Raw genomic sequence first — 16,832 nt, forward strand, 5'->3', positions numbered from 1 at the left:
CAATGTCCCCTCCACAAGCACTGTGGACTACCACAGCAAAGAAAAAGAAAAAAAGCAGAGAAATAAAGAGGAAGAAATATGCATGTGAATTGTGAGGGTGTGAGAGCCCTGAGGGCCCTAATAGCCTTAGCAGCCCTGACCAGCCTCACCTGAGGCCTCCACCCTGCCCATGGGCTCAGGAGGTGATTTAAGCTCAGTCCTGGGACTTTGCTCCTAGTTCAAGCTATGCTGTACGATTGCTTGTCTCTAGCTCAGCCATGCTGAGCCGTGGACCTCATTGATCTGGACCCTGACCTATGAATTGACTTCTTGGTTTGGCATCAAATCTGCGTTGTCACTGTGGACCTGTCTGCAATCACTGGGCTGTGTCTGACCCTGTTTGCTATCACTGAACCTAATCCTGACTTGCTGACTTGTACTTGGCTCCTGGCTTGGCCTTGAACCTGATTCATCCTATGAATTTGTCTGGTGATTGGGACTCTTGGTTGAACCTGGCCACCACCCGCCGGCCTATCGTGCTCGCCTTGCTCAGGGGCTGGTGAGGCTCCTGCTCTGCTGGTCCCAGGATCACTCCTGGCTCCCTGTCCCTTTGGAAGCAGCTGACACTACTGTGCCCTGACAGAGGGGACTATGAAAGCGTTTGGATATCTATGCAATCATGCCCATGAGCTTGTTGGACATGAACTTATGAAAGAGTCTCCGTTATGAGTTTGCTTGCAGTAGCAGGGAACCAGCCTTGATGACCCAGGTGATTCCTCCCAGTTGCATGCTGCTAAAATGCATGTGAACAGGACGCAGATGTATTGAAGGTAAATTCTGAATGACCTAGAATATCCTAAAGAAATGCCCAGTGAAATGAGGGGACTAACTATATTGCACTTACAACTGAGAAGTACACCTTTAAAAGTGTGTGTTTGATAAATTCTTCTTGTGAGATTATGGGGTATTTGGGAATAACTCTTCTGGTTTGCTTAGAAAGCAAAAACTCTGGAGAGCGGATTGCCGGGAGCTGTTTTTACTGTTAGCCCTATTCAGGTTCCTAAGCTGATTAAATGAGGCTTTGGATAATGTGTGTCATGTCTCAACACTGTGAGGATGAAGTGTTTCATGAGTTGCAGGAGCCAGAGCAGACTTTTAGTTACATCATAAGAACTCCGGTTACACTTTAAAGGCAGCTTACCTCTGCCTCTTGCTAGTTGTTTCTGCCAGCTGTGTCCTCTTAAGTCATTTCTGTTGGTAGGTACCATGACCCAAGTTGCAGAAGGGACTGGGGAATGCAGAATTAAGTGCTGCTATTCTGTGTATACATTGCATGGAAAGGCTTCGATGCTTCAGAATTGAGAAGGGGGAAAAAGCTCTGAGCAGGGAGCTATCACCTCCAATAAATCAGGAAACACTGGGGACAGGCTGTGTCTTACATCTCATCCCCTTCAGTATCTTGAAAGAAGGTCTTTTCCAGTAAGAGTGAGCTGTTATTCTTTTTTGTCTTGTTCTCCTCTTAAATGGAAGTGTCCTCAGACTAGACAGTGCAATCAAGATCTGATTTCCTTCTCTAGCCACAAGGCAACAGCTCATCCTCACCCCCTCATTTGTGTAATTGAAGAACTGTAAATGTCTGCAAAGTGGAACACCTTCAAGCAGAAGGAAAGTAAAAATGCCTTGCCCCTCCACTGCAGAGTAGCCTCCTGTTTCAGGCACTGTCCTAAGGAATGAGAGCTCAGACTGCTAAAGTGGAGAAATGGAATTTGGGAACAGAAGTAAGATTGAAGTCACTAAGTTTTCTCCTTTCAGTACTGAATAAATCAAGTCTTCATTATTTAGCATGCAGGAAGGAATGAGACAATTGATTAGAAACTAAAAAACATCATGTGTTGTCTTTCCCCCAAAAAGAATAATTATTTTAGATAAGGCGCTTGGCAGAAAGACCATGCATGGCCTAATCTAGGAAGCATGTCATTATTTAGTCTCAGTTATCTCCCAAATACTGTTTAAAAATTTCAGCCTCCTAGTAAATTAGGAATAAAGACTAGTTAGCCCAGTGCTGAAAGTCACTTTGTGATACGCAGTTGAGCTGTGTGAGAGTCACAGGATTTTCTGTAACAGAAATCCATTTCTGCTAAACAGATTTTTATACAGAATGGATTGTTTTTGCCAAACTGGACTGGTTTTCAAAATCACAACCAAATTAAAAAGAAAAATCCTGGAATTATGGGCCTATGCCCATTTCTGTATGAATATTTTGCACATACTTAATATGGACACGTATCTACTTAGAAAATGGAGCAAAACCAACAGCTCATTTCAAATAGGCCACCAAAGAATTATTGGGTCGCTTCACCATTCATATGTTGTTTGCCTGTGACAAATTCACTAAGAACATGCCTCATCTTGTTAATACGTCTGTTTTAATGTGTGTATAGAGCTCTCTAGTTGGACAGGAAGGTTCTTATAAGGCCAAATTAAGATATTCCTCTTTTTTGTGAAAAAGTTGGGGTCTGATTTTTTTGTGTATTAATTACTTGCAGTGAAAAGAGACTTTCGGACCTCTCTGACCCAGTAGTGTATCACATGCCCATTGTATTTTCCTTGTGACAGGAAAGTCAAATTCAGAACTCACTACTGTGTTTTGAGGCCTGATTCTCTGCTTAAACTGGCTTAAGTTAGTGATTTCACTACGATTATTCCCAATTTATTCTGCTGTTTTTGAGGGGAGAATCAAGATGGTTGCTATTTAGCTAGTTAAATAGAGACACATGGAGGGAAAAGAAAGAGGCATGAATATACACTTACAGAAATCTGGAAGCCAATACTCTATTATATACTTGTGAACAGACCACATAGCACTTACCTCACCCGTCAGTGCATCGAAACTCTTATCAGTCAGAACAAAGAACCCTAAAATGAGATTATAATACTTTCCTATTTTTGAAATCTTTTATCCAAGAAATGCAAAGCTGAAGGAATTCTTTACTGGAAGACTCATAATCCCTAGAGTGTTTTGCATTGTGTATATTTCCCCAAAATCATTTTCATATGAGTATTGGAATGCTTTGCAAAATCCCTCTATTTGCCTTTGGGGATGTTCCAAAACTCTTCCAGAAAGTCTAAAGTTTCAGGGATTTTCTGGGATTATTTGACTTCAACTGGAGCGTGCCTCACTTTACTCCAGACAGAAGAGAAACGAAGTCAGCATGTTTCTCTGGAAGCTGAGCCTGTGTGATAAACATGGCACTTCCACTGGTAACTCCTTGTTGTAGAAGACTGTAAGCGTGTGTTTGTGCACAAGAGAGGCCCCTTTGTCATTCAGGTTAGCAGATCATTATCATGCTATGGAAAAATTAATAAAGCACAAGGAAACAAGTTTATAGAGTAAAGAATTTTTCACTTAGAGGCAGTTCACTGGCCAGTTGTTTTCCTGCAAACAAGTATGTACTTGTCAGAGCTGGGTTACAAAATGGAAAAAAAGTGGAAAAGGGAAAATGTGTGGAAGGACTAGCATACAATAGAAAATTTCAAAGATCATGAAGTCTAGGACGATGTATGTGACTGTTGGGGGAAACATGTCCTTGCCTGCCAAGACCCAGCTGGGAAACAGACTTCCATGGGAGATGACATGAATCCAGCATCTTTAAGCAATGTGACAAAACTGTTGTTTTACAAAACTCTTCCTCTATAACAATACGACATTAGCAATGAGGCCCAGTCAATGAGCAGGAAGAAGGGGATGTGTTTTCATGTAAAACTGAATGTTCTAGAGGAAAAGTTTTCCTTTGAGGAAGATGCATCAGCAAGGGATGTAAATATCTAAAGAGGTTTTTTCAGATGTAACCTGCCAAAATATTCATTAAGTACTTAGCCAGAAGTTCTTAATATCTTTCATTTAAAAATGAATACTCTTCAAGATGAAAGCAGCTGGAATTCTTTTTAAAAGTATCTTCTTTCTCCATTGAAAAATTGTAAGCAACCCTGCACAGAAAAATGGCACTCATACTTGTCCACTGCACCAGGAATTGAAACTCATCAAGCAGACATTAAAACTTAGTAAGTGATCCACACAAGCAGAGAAAAACCAAAGTTAACTATTAGCTCCCCAGTGCAAATGCATGTAGCCCTATCTAATTCACTAAAGAGTTCTCTAATGCTATGCAGATTGCTTGAACGGTGCAGTGGGAAGCATCTTAAAAATCCTTAAACAGAGGAGTAGCTAGGACAAACTATAAAAGCTTAATAAAAAGTCTTTTCAGTCATGTATTAAAAAATGCCAATTGAAACCTTCTGAAAGAGATGGAAGCCTCTCTTTAAAGTCTTGCTACTGAAGGATTGGTCTCAAGAAAAATGGGGAAAGGAAATACAGATAGGAAGAAAAAAAATTCCTCTTTCTTTAGCAATGGATTATGTTACAAGACAAATTTTGGTAGCCTATTCATATTTCACCTGAATGGCTGAAGTTTTCACCTCTTATCCAAAAATAAATGTAAAAGGATTTCAAAGCTTCAGTACTTCTATCTGAGCTGTACCTACTCTTTTTTCTTTTATCATACAATAAACTACCCAGTAAGCTTCTGTCTTTCTAGCTTTGGTGGTTATGAAGGTCACTGAAAAGATATCTATTCCAATTTTGCAGTCATCTGGAAATCTAAGCATGTCAAATTTTCTAGGTGCTTGTAGCAATTGCTTGGCATGCATGCAGTAACTGAGCAAATCAAGTGTCTGTTTTCCCCTTCCAGAATATTATACGGCAGGCTTGCAGATACAATAAGACTTAGAGGATTTTAGGATTACCTTTGTGCTGTACCACATTCTTCTGATGTTCACCTATATGGGGCTTTAGCTACCACAAGCTGTGTCATACGTTCTTTAAGGTTCTTTGTTATATTTAAAACTTTGAAAAAGCTGCGATGCCAGAAAGCAGTAAACTCAAACTGGTTCCTAACACGATAGCTGTTCATTTGGCAGCCTAATTGTTAACAGGCCGTGATGAACTACTATCAAAGTATAACAGTTTGATTATTCATTTCAAGAGGACTAAGGGAACCTTAGATCTTTTGGCATTTTGCAGATTACATACCAAATGGCTGATACGAGGAAGGGCTTTGATATAATCCGAAGTCAATGCCAATTGCTTAACACACAGCTGTAGCTGAGCTGCATGTCAGTTCACAAAGCCAGTATGCAGGATGATTTCATTACAAATTCATATACTTTTCCAGGACATACAGACATATGAAAGATGTCTTTGAAGGAAAACCTAAAATAGGATTAAGAAGGTCTCATTTGGAAATATTTCACTGTATTATGAGTCTTGATCAGCACACCCCTTGATTCCACTTTCGCAAGGATGACATTTTCTGGTCTGGATAATTTGCATGAACCAGGAATAGCCCAGCCTGCAATAAAGGCTAAGGGATAGGTAATCACCAAGAGCCAAACACTAATCTTTGTCAGCAGTAGCACTCCCCGTGACATTAATGGTAACTGCATACTGCAGCAGGGACAGAGAGAGTCTGCTTTCTACAGGAACCTTCAGCTGCAGCCTGTGAAAATTTCACTAGCCCTGGAATTTTTCTTGAATCAAGGGGAGTGGGACGTAGCTTCTTGCATTTTCTTGTTAGACATACTGGTCTTCTCAAGATGAAACTAAAGATATGAGGAAAACAAATCCAACTAACTTTTGTTTGTCTTACTGAATCAATTGCATAAAGTCTGGCACAAGTAAGTGTTTACTGTAGGTTATTTTGCTACGTTTAAAATCCTCTTCCTAGCTGTACCATGTTTCCAGTGCCTTTCAGAGGGGATTCTTTCCTGCCAACCTTTTTTATAATATTTACTCAGGGGAAGTAGTGTGTTCGCCACAAAGTGATCCAAATTCACTGCCTGCATAAATCCACAGAAGTCAGTGAAATGATGTTGCCAACAAAGAAAATGGTCTCTTCGTTCTTCACAAGGCTGTGAGAAGATTGCCTTACAAGTAGGAGAGTGTATGAGAAAGATCAGGATGTGACCACTAAAGATAGAGTCCACTTGACAGACTTGCCCATTTCTTTACTTCCTAAGTTTCTTTGTTAGCACCATCTACCATATTATTAAGCATGTTGTCTTTCTACATCTCCATTTGCTCCTTATTAGTTAATATTTGCCTTGTGCTCTCTCTCTCTGAAGGGTGGAAAGATGGGTTTTTCATACATGTGGCTATCCTTATGATTGTTCTATTCAAAGCTCAGGATTTGGAGTAATTTAAGACATGCATAAGGCCTGCAGGGATTCTGCAAACGTGTGAGAGGAAAAATATGGCAGCTAAGCTGGCTGGCCTTTCTTAAAGTACTTCCCAAACAGTATTGGATATATCTGAAATGCTGTATTCTTCACTCTTTCAAACTAAAAATGGGTAGCCTCTGGAACCAGTGAGTAGAAGACTTCACACTGGCAACCACTGTGAAGATCCAGTTCCTACTGTAGTGAAGTTACAGCTCTTTTTGAAGGTCAGTTTTTTAAATTACCAGTGACAGATAACAAGGGTCTGCATCATCTTCTTGATTAAAGTGGCACCTTTACTTACCTTCCCAGATCCATCTTCTGAACCAAGGCTTTGCACTGTCATCTATCAGTTGCCTTTAACTAAAATATTTGTTGGCTTCTGAATCGTAGCTGTTCACAGATAATCCAGGTTAATTTAGTCATTCAGACAACCACCCTTTTCTAAACAGTGCTAACATCCCAGTTGTGCTTCCTACCACAGAGGCACTGAGACATGAGCAAATAAAAGTAGGTCACTCAGCTGTCACAAGCATGAGAAAATAACTCTGCCTAGAAAATGAGCATAACTAGCATAGAAAATGAATGTGTTTGCATTTGGGTTTTATACTTTATTTTTGCATACAAAGCAACAAATTAAAAAAACAATTGGCAAGTAATGTGACCAACAAACTTCTTGAGCTTCATTTAATATTTTAATGAGCTTTCTTAACTCTGAGTGATAGAGAAAGCAAAGACGTATTCTCCCTAGGTCTTTAGAGAAAACACAGAGTACTTCCAATGGAAAGTACCAATCTAGGAATCATTCCCTGGACTCCACTTAAGAAGACTTGCTTGCACTGACATCATGGAAGTTGTCTGGGGATGCAGTGATCGGAGGTCGGAGGGGCTGATTTTGGTAAGTGTTTTGGAATTCTGCTTTTGGAAAGCTAACTAGAGCTGGCTAAATAATAACATCTATTTTAAATGAGAGTGTTATCAGAAATAGTTAGAATTAATATGCTTGTCTTCATACCATTGCCTTATCTCTTGCTGATGGTTATTTCAGATGATGTGCATGAATCTGTGAAAGGCTAGAATTTAAGGCAAGTGATTAGTCAAACAAAGTTTACTAAACAGAAGATTGTTTATAAATGTATTATGAAGGCATGCCAGGAGAACATACATTGTGCGGGTATGTGGATTGTATTGGCTCTCAGTTTTGCTACAGAGCCATATTTCAGACACTGAAAAGTTTAAGGGTCCTCAAATTTGATTCAGCTCTTTATAGACTGTGTGACAAGGTGTCAGTCTAGGTTCCAGATTCCTCGGAAAGGGAAGAGAGAAAAATAACCTTTCCAAATGTGACTGTATATTAAGCTCTTATGTGTCCTACCCACCAAGGTTAGAGTCTCTGCAGAGTGATGGGAAATGTGGGCTTGACACTCTCCAGGCATGGCACTGAGCTGTTTTACATCTTGGAGTTCTCTGACCATTGACTGGAAGCAGTCAGATACTCTGTGCTTCAGAAACATCCACGACAGGGTTCCTTGCCTTGGTTTGTCCTGGATGGAGGGGCTTTCCAAAGATGGTTACCACTCTGAAACCTGAGGAGAGGAATACTGTTTTGTGATAATGCTGATCAATGAGCTAAGCTGTGGAGAGGGAGAGGACGTGGGTTCTGGGGGTTATAGAGCTCTGCTGCAGAGACTGAGTGCACCTTGAGCCTTGTCATTTGAATCCCTTTTGTGCATTTGATATTCTGGCTTTCAGAAGGCCACACGTGAAATCTGTGATTGATAGAGTAGTGAATCAAAGCACAGCCTTGTGGCTTAAAATCCACTTAGTTACCCTCAGTCCCCTGATTGGCATTTTTCTCTTCTTTCCATTATGCCTGAAGAAATTACTTTTTCTCTTTTTTTTTAAGAAAAGCTTCTTTTAAAAGCTACAAAGGACAGTTGAGATGCATTTCCTTGTTTTTGTACAATGTTAAAGCTAGAAGCTTTAAGAGTTGTCTCAGAGATTTAGCTACACTATAGCTACTATAGGCATTAACTTCAATGGCAAAGTCCTCTGCCACCGCATGTATTTTTGAAGTTATTTTTATGTAAGTGCATTTAAAGTTGCAAGGCCAAACTTCCTGAAGCTAGGAAAAGTCAGAATCCTAGTTCTTAAGTAACCTGAATTTGGTCTCTTTATATATGTACATTATGGTACAGTTTCAAAAAATATGATTACTTTTTTCCCCATGTGACTCAGTTCTCCTCATGATGAGGATGAGCAACTACTCTTCTTATTGTTTAGATGAGTCACATGCTTTATTTACTGGATATTCAAGTCCATTCTGTCTTTTTCTGTTTGTTTTTTTCCTATTTTGGCTATTACTACAGCATTTTAACATTTACAAAACCCTCTTATATTCATTTCCATTATGCTTGGATATGATGGGACTGATGGGGAAACAGGGACACAGGATGTAAGTAATCTCTAACTTTTGGGTGCTTATTGAGAGATCCCCAAAGGCTGATTTTTTTCGGAGAACTTAGCAGTATAGAGCATTTTATTTGTTCCCAGCTCCCACTGAGTTCAGCTGCAGCTGTGAGTACTTAGCGCTTCGACACATCAGGCTCTTGGGGCCCAGGTCAAAGAAGGAACACACAGTAAGTGGCTGCCTGGCTGAAATGACTTAGCTTAGCATGGTGGGGTACTTGGTGGTAGAAGCTGATATCCAGTCTAGGTCTGTATCCAATTGCCAGAGCTATGAGATCATCTTTTCTTTTTTAGCAAATCCTTCCTCAAGTAGCATGTGAGTCTTCCTAGAAATGCAGTAGGAGTCTTAAAGTTTCTATTGTTATACAGCACTAATTCAGTGCAGGACGTGTCTGCTTTTTTTTTTTTTTTAACCCAAATGAAGTAACTTGCAGTAGGGAGGGATAGTGCGTGGTTATGGCAGAGCTAGAAAAAAGTCAGCAGCTTTGAAGGAGGTAACCTGGTTAACCAGAGGAATCCGATAGATGCATCTTTGTGGTAGGAGTTGCTGAGAGGAAGGGAGGAATGATGTCTTAAACTCGCATCTGCCTCCTTAATGTTGGTTTTCTTCCAGCATGTCTTTGTTAGAAATATATTACTTCTTTCTAATCTGTCTGCTTCCTGAGGGGTGGAAACTCAAAAGGGATACGGAGTGGTCATCTCTGATGTTGATACACAAGGAGGCCTGTTGTGTCTCCTACTGTCCTGCTCTGTTTGCCGTGGACTCCAGAGACATCCCTGGCCTCTTTGTCTTGTGGCTACTATTCTGCAGACTGTATGCTTTTATTGTATGCTGTAAGCTTCAAGAGACCCCCATTTGCAGTCTTTCCTTGCTAGGAGCAATGAGAAAGCTTCCTTTTTTTGGGGCAGGGGTCATCAATGCTTAGAGATGCAGGGCTCTGGAGATGTTTAGTAGGCCTTTAATCATCTTCCCAGAGAGACAGAAAAGCAAAGGCCAGTGTATATCAGCTTTTGCAATTTGCTGTTTTCTTGGCTATGTGTACAGCTGGTTCCTACCACCAAATGCCTTAAGGAGAGATGAAAATGTTTCACTGAGGACAGTGAAGCCTTCAAGTGGCACTGAGAAAATTCACAATGACACCCAGTTGTTCCAGTCCAGAAACTTTCTCAGAGGAGGTATTTTGCTCATTCCCTCTGTAGTAGTTTTAAGAAGATCTTGCTCTAGAAACGATGGCTAGATACACGGACAGTCAGCCAGAGGATTGGTAAAGGGAGGAGAAGCAACTCCCTTTATATGCAAAAGATTATGGATAAGAAAGGTCCCTATAAAATTTCATGTAACTGCCTTGGCATGTTGTCTGTTTTCTCATGGTTTAATCTTTTGAGCTAAACGTAGGACACAGAAACCACATGCAGATGAGCTGAGAAGGCTATTTTTGTTTAAGATGGCCTAAAAAGACTATTCCTAATCACGATGCTCAGTTACAGCTGTTGTAAGAAGTCAGATCTGCAGGTTTTGCTTCAAGTATTACCGATGTATCCCAAGTATTCCTTCTTCTGCAAAGATGTCAGTAGAACAAAGTAAGTCTGATGCTTCCTGAGGAAGGGCTGTATGTACTGAAGGGGTTGTGTTGGTCATGCACTTTAGGAATATTCTCAAAAGTTTGAACTAATACTCATTTAAATGTCCACTTCCAAGTGCCATATGAATAAGCTTCTTGGAGTTTTCTGTCTTATTCTTAACCAGCAAGGGGCACTATCAGTCATCTCAGTATTCAGTTTGCAGACTTTGGATATCAAAACAAAACAGGCAGAAAGGTAAAAATACTGAGTATGGTTCTGGGTCTTGAAATATCTGGTTCCATATACCTAATGCCAGCCTCACTGCTTACCTCTACAATAATACTCTTATGTTACTTTGCTGTCTGTTCTTTGGATTTTTTTATTCCTGGGCCTCTAAACCAATGACTAACCCACCTCTTTCTTTAGTGTTTGGCTCTCCTGCAGTTTTGACTCCTGTCTGGGAAAGCAATGATCAGTCACAATTATTTTAAGATATAGTGGTGGCCATGGAAACTGATGGAAAGGAAAACACTTGAAGGGTGGGAGAGCAGAGCCTGAAGAGCTCTTCAGGGAACCTGTTTATTGTTGGGTTTACAACTGCCAGTCAATAGGAATCACAATTAGGCAAGACCAGACTAAAAATGTGCATTGTTCTAACAATGAAGCAATTAGTCTGTTTAATAACTTACCAGTTACTGTGGTTGATTGTCTCACTGATAACCTTAAATCAACCTCACGTTTGCTTCAGATCTGCTTTAACTAAAATAGCAATTAAATTGTGGGCAGACTAGAGATGACAATCATTGCTTCCAGGCACATCTGTGGTTCACCATTTAGTAGCCTCAGACACTCCCTTGTTCAAAGGCAAGGTGACAGCGGCAAATCCAGGAAAGTATTTTGTTGGCTTTGAACTCAGGTAATGTCAAAGGTGCCGGACTAGTCCTGGAGACCAAAAGCTCTGCCTGTTTGCAGAAGGGGTAGATCACTAGGTATTAATAAAAGATTGCCCAGCCTGGGAGGCTCAGTTCCATGCTGACCTAGAGGTAACCTCTTCTGCAGTAATTAACAAAAAAAACCCCTCTTTTCTGAAACTGTTACTACTGTGTTTGAGCTGACTTAGACATTTTCCCACAAACAGCACAATGTAGACCTTTGGCTTATTCCTGTTTAGCAAATAAATTGTTTTCAAATACATAGCCTGTGCAGTTACCTGGAAGTGAAGATTGTCTTACTACTTGTCCCTCCTGCAATCTATTCCTTCCACAAACAATATGTGTTTGTTGGAGATAATACTGTCATGGAGAATTTTGTCTCCAGAGAGTACTTTAACAAGCACATACTGATGTCCAAATCACAGCCGTGATGTTTGCACAGCTGCTTTTATAACCAGGTATTCCAACCACATTTACATGCAAAACCTTTCTAGTTTGCTTATGCTTAAATTTTGATGTTCAAAATATCCAACTTCATAAGTGGTTTGACCTGTGGTGAAACCTGTAACTTCTAAATGCTGATTCAGTTTAGAAGATGATGTGGTCTGGTAGAATACTTTCTGGTTTGAGCTTAGTAAGGCTGATAATACCAATGACTTATACAAGGCTTTGTTGTATGGGTCACATAGTTACATTTCCATCTTTCCATACAAAATTGTACTTCATGAGAATGGAGGTAGGGTAGACTTAGAGTGAAGACCTAACTAAAGCTCCTGTCCTTTGTACCTTTGGGGAAATTGTTTCTGTCTCAGCTTCATTTGTCTTTCATTCCCTCCTTCACCCTTTCTTTTTTGTCTCTTTGTTTGTTTTGTGTTTAGATTGTTGGATGTTTAAATGCAGGTATTTGACTGTCACATCTGTTATATGCTATCTGCTACAGTGAGGCTTGGTCTTAACTGAGTTTCTAGCTTCTGCTGAATACAGCGAATGCCCACGTTCAGTTAGCTGTGGAGTCTACAAAGGCTGAGTCTATAAATTCTGAGCAAGCTGACTGGGCAAATGTGTCTGATTCCCCAGAGAATCTGTTTGCCCTTTGATTATTTGCAAGATTTCTAACCTATTCTGTTTTCTTCAGTACCCAAGGATGTGAATAGCTTGAATAATCAGAATAAAACTCATTTCTAGTCAGAACCAAGTCACAGGGGGATCTTACCCAACATGTTCCTTTGCGTAGGAGCTTGAATCCATTCCATTATTTTGTCAGCCAATGTTTATGGTCTTCCATCCTCTTCCCCATGGCAGCTGGCTGAAGTTTGAAAGCAATTACAAGTCTGGGCTGATGTCTGTCAGTTTGTAGGAGGGAGTAACTAAGTGCTAACATTCAAAAACAATTGACTTTCTCTGCCTGAAAGAGTCTGTTGGGAGCAGACCATTTTCTCTGGGTTAAATTGTTCATATAGTGTAAGTGCCAGAACTAGTTTGGGTGCAGTTCTGAGATGGAAAGAACCTATTTTTCCTGACTTCTGTCTCGTGTTTTCTTCTTCCAGAGTCTTTCACAGAGGATCCAGATCTTCCCCATAAATTTCTACCTAACCTTAGATACACCCTTTTCTGAAATAGCAATCATAACATTGTATTTCGTGATAAGTGTCCAAACAACATCTTTGCTCAACATGTCCCACAAGTGACCTTCATCCTCCTCGCTAGGCAGACAGCAGTATTCCTAAATTTATAACTGGGTTTCAAGCTGGGGGGAAAAAGAATACATTATCACCTCTTCATTTTAGGAGTCATTTGGGTAATGTGTTTGACAGCCATATCTGGTTTTGGATGGCTAGACAGACTGAAAGTGTGTAAGAAACAATTCATAAATTTTATTCTACTAGCCTTCCCATTTCACTTTTTAAAGTCACCTTTTCTTTCTCCCAATATTTTTTCTCCATCAGCAGACCCTACTGTATGACAGAAAGGAGCCATTACTGCTTCACTGTACAAAGCAACATTGATCAATTCATGCCAGAAATGCCTCATTTCAGCAAGCCTTGAGACTGAAGCCCTCTCCTTTCCAAAGCATATGTCCACTCACGTACTAGCAACAAAACATCTTTTATCTCACTCTCATAGCTCTTTATTCTTGAAATCAACATGAAATCGATACCTGAACAATTCTCTCTCCTATCCTAGTTCCCTATGACATCCACTGGTCATTTCTCACAAGCATTGGAGTGACTTCTGGGATGGAGATGGCCTGAAATTTGGGATCTGTATTCAGGATTCGATCCTGGTTCTGACTTAATTTTTAGTGCCTCTTTCCTACAGTCTGGGATGATGGCAGTATGAGAGCTAGTAGGTACCACTGCCACCGCCTGCCCTTGTGAATCGGAAGTTGCTCCTCTCTCTGACATCACTGCATCATGGTCCTGGGAAAGAAGCTAAGCATGATTGCAGGGTAGGAAAACAGCACTGAAAAAAAGATTACATTGGTTTGAGGTTAAATCCATGGTTGTAATCCAGAGATGCCCTAGGACTGACTGTCCTTTATAGCAAGCCATTGAGGGGAACGCTCACGCAGAAATCTGGCAGACAGAGGAACCTTGAGATAGCCTGTGACAACCAGACCAAAAAATAAGGGAGTGGAGCCGATGGAAGCTGGCCTGGAAATATGCAATCTAAAAATAACATATGATTTCAATAAGTTACTTCTCCTAGCTGCATTCTTTAAATGCCTGTTTATTCAGAGCTATATGCAGTGTGTTCTATGCTCCACATGCTATACATAACTTATCCTGCAGCCTGAAATAATCCTGGGGGAAAAAAAAAGCCCCAAAAAACACTGTACAGGTGCAAAACTTCAGTCTATAGATTAAGGGCTTAGCACCAAACTGTTAGGCCAGACCACCATGCCTGGAAGTTGGTAAGCACCTTGTGAAGTTTCATGTTATCTCCTAGTGCTTCTCTCCTCCCCTGTTATGTCATCACTTTAGCTTCACATCTGGACCCCAGAGCACCTCTGGATGCCTGTTTGCATACCACTGAGAAACACATTTTTCATAGCTTTATTGAGAACTACTGCAGTAGACTTAAAGTGAGGAGCTGGTATTCTATGGTGGAGCTGACAATAACTTCACACTTTTTTTGAGGTTTATCTAGCCTAGGCAATTTTTTTGCTGATGACTGATGAATGCTGTAGAGCATTCATTGAGCATATTGAGCATAAAGAACTACAGTCCCAGAGCACCCACCAAGCACTGCAAGCAGGGGAATCCTTGTCTGCTGGTGAGCCCAAAAGCTGCCCTCTTACAGGCTCTGTTTCTTCCTGCTCATACACAAGGGCTAACCCCCCCCAGCAGCCAGTGTGCATTTCAGGTAGGGAATAGCATGGACAAGAGATGATGTCATGTTTTTCAATCCTTCACGGAGCTTTTAAACGGCTGGAAGACTGTGTGAGTAATGAATTGTTAAAAATGGTTCATGTCAAGAGGTCGCTGCTGCTGCTGCAGGATGTGCCACTGACTCAAAGAAAAGGCAAATGGCTTATTTCTCTGAGCGAGCAATGACTCATTAACATCTGCCTTTTTCTATTTATACGTGTGAATTCTCTCATTGACTTGCAGATTTTCCTTTCCATTCTCTTTTACAGTAAGACTTACTATTTTAGTCTATTTTAGTCCTTCTATAGGCAACTTTTTCCACTGCCCTCTTCCACTTCTTCCTTGGGAAGGAGTTGCTGCTGAAACTCCCTTTCACAAGGACTGCGGCTCTCTGAAGCCAGTTCATCTGGAACTGGTGACGTTATGAGATTTCACAGAAAGTTTTTCTTAGAGGCTTATGGAGTATGGGACTTCTGAGAGAGGTAGATCTGAAGTGATTAAGGGCTCCTATACAACCACTCTCCTGTCTCATTTCCCATGATATCTCTCTTTGGAAGGAGGTTTCCCCATCATTACACCCTTCTCCACACTGCCAGGCTGTCTAATTAGTGCTGCTAATTTTGTCAGTTTGGTCAGATCTATCTTTAGCTGCCACTTCTGCAGAAATCGGTCGGTTTTCATGTTTCATCAAAACACTCTGATTCAAATTAAAGCCTGTGATTTTTGGTTTGTGTTCTTAACTGCCAGCAGGGTGCTGGTGGATTTCTTTAATGACAGTCTCGGGTGCATGCAGTTGTGCTGCGGCGTTCTCTGCTTCCAAGAAATGCTGTGGGTAGGTGCTGGCAACGTCTCAGAGGTGAGGGTATGCTGACAAGGCAGTGTCCCTCCTCTTTCTCTGTGCCACTGTGGCCCAAAGTATGGTGGGCAGTTCTCAGAAACAGAGCAAATCGAAGTCGGGGCACTGGTGTGGGACATAGTCTTTAGGGCAGCTTCAAAATCAGATGGTTCATTTAGACTTACTTAGTGCTAATGTTTGTCATGAAATGGGCAAAAAGGGTTTAAAGGATAAAACTGAAGCTTTAACTGTCATCTCTCTAATGTATAAACGATCCTAGTCTTTGCATCCCCAGCACTTTCTGGACTCTAAGCGCCATCCAACTAAACTTTTCCAGACTCTCTTACATTCCTTCCCTCCCTCTTGTCTTGGTTGACTTTGGCCAGGACCTCTCTGCACTCCCAGTTCATTCAATTCAGACCCAAGTCTGAAGCTAGAGCTGTAAATGTTTTCTTAGAGATGCTTATATTTGTGACCACGACAGGGAAATCATGACCTCCATTTAAATAATAAGAATCTGACTATTGATGTCTATGTTTTTAGACACCACAATATAGTAAAGGCCTGGATGGATGGTGAGCAGGGAGTGATGGTGGAGAAATGGAGGGCACAAAAGTCATAGCAGGAGAAGAGCTTAAGCACATCCCCTCCAGCCACTTTTTGGTTATTTCCCCAATAAAAGGAGAGATTTGTTCATTTTTGCTCATGGTTTGGAATCATTAATCAGTGCTGTTTAGCCTGACAACTGATATTAAAGGTGACTAGAGCGTCTTCTTTTTTTTTTTAGTTTGGTTCAGAAAGTGAAGAGTATAGTGATTAGTTTAGGTTTGAACAAAATAGTATTGAAACCCCAATAAAATACTTTGATTAGAAACATTTTATCACATTTTAGCAAGTTCAAAGAACATTCCTCATTTAATTGAATTTTCCTTTTAACCACTTGGTGCATGTGATTTCAAAATTATGTTGGAATTGCATTTTTTGCTGAACAACACAAGTTAAGACATGACCCTGTTTTCCTCCTGCAGATCACAATGTGTAGTCCTCCTGCCCAGTGTTGAAGGATTTCTAATGGATACTTTTTATGGCTGTTGTCTCCCAATCCAGGGGATGTCCTTGGCTCTTCCTAGAACAGAGCTCTCATTTTTTAAACGACAAAAGGAAAATGCTACAGGGCAGGAGACCCTGTCTGTGTCCTGCTGCTAAAGAGCTGCACATCAAATTAAAATAGATACAAGTATTGTACAAATGGGATGTGATTTTTTTTTTTTTGCTTGTTCTGCTTTTTATACTACCATTATGTAGCAGTGAAAACTGATAACGTGAAACACATGGACTATTAGGTGACACTGCTGCTGTGTCAGGGGAAGCTCCCAGACCGCAGGCTGCAGGGCTGCCTTTTCCTCTCCC

At 40.7% G+C, this 16,832-nt stretch overlaps 1 long non-coding RNA gene across 1 annotated transcript; it reads left to right on the top strand.

Moving 5' to 3' along the window:
* Positions 1-324: 324 nt before the first annotated feature.
* LOC127023795 (uncharacterized) lies at positions 325-16,631 on the top strand. The gene is made up of 3 exons (XR_007767476.1): positions 325-809; positions 7,004-7,150; positions 16,451-16,631. It is a non-coding gene; the product is annotated as an uncharacterized LOC127023795 (long non-coding RNA).
* The last annotated feature ends 201 nt before the right edge of the window (positions 16,632-16,832 follow it).

This window comes from Gymnogyps californianus, chromosome 18, assembly GCF_018139145.2.
Source record: "Gymnogyps californianus isolate 813 chromosome 18, ASM1813914v2, whole genome shotgun sequence".
NCBI classification, from domain to species: Eukaryota; Metazoa; Chordata; class Aves; order Accipitriformes; family Cathartidae; genus Gymnogyps; species Gymnogyps californianus.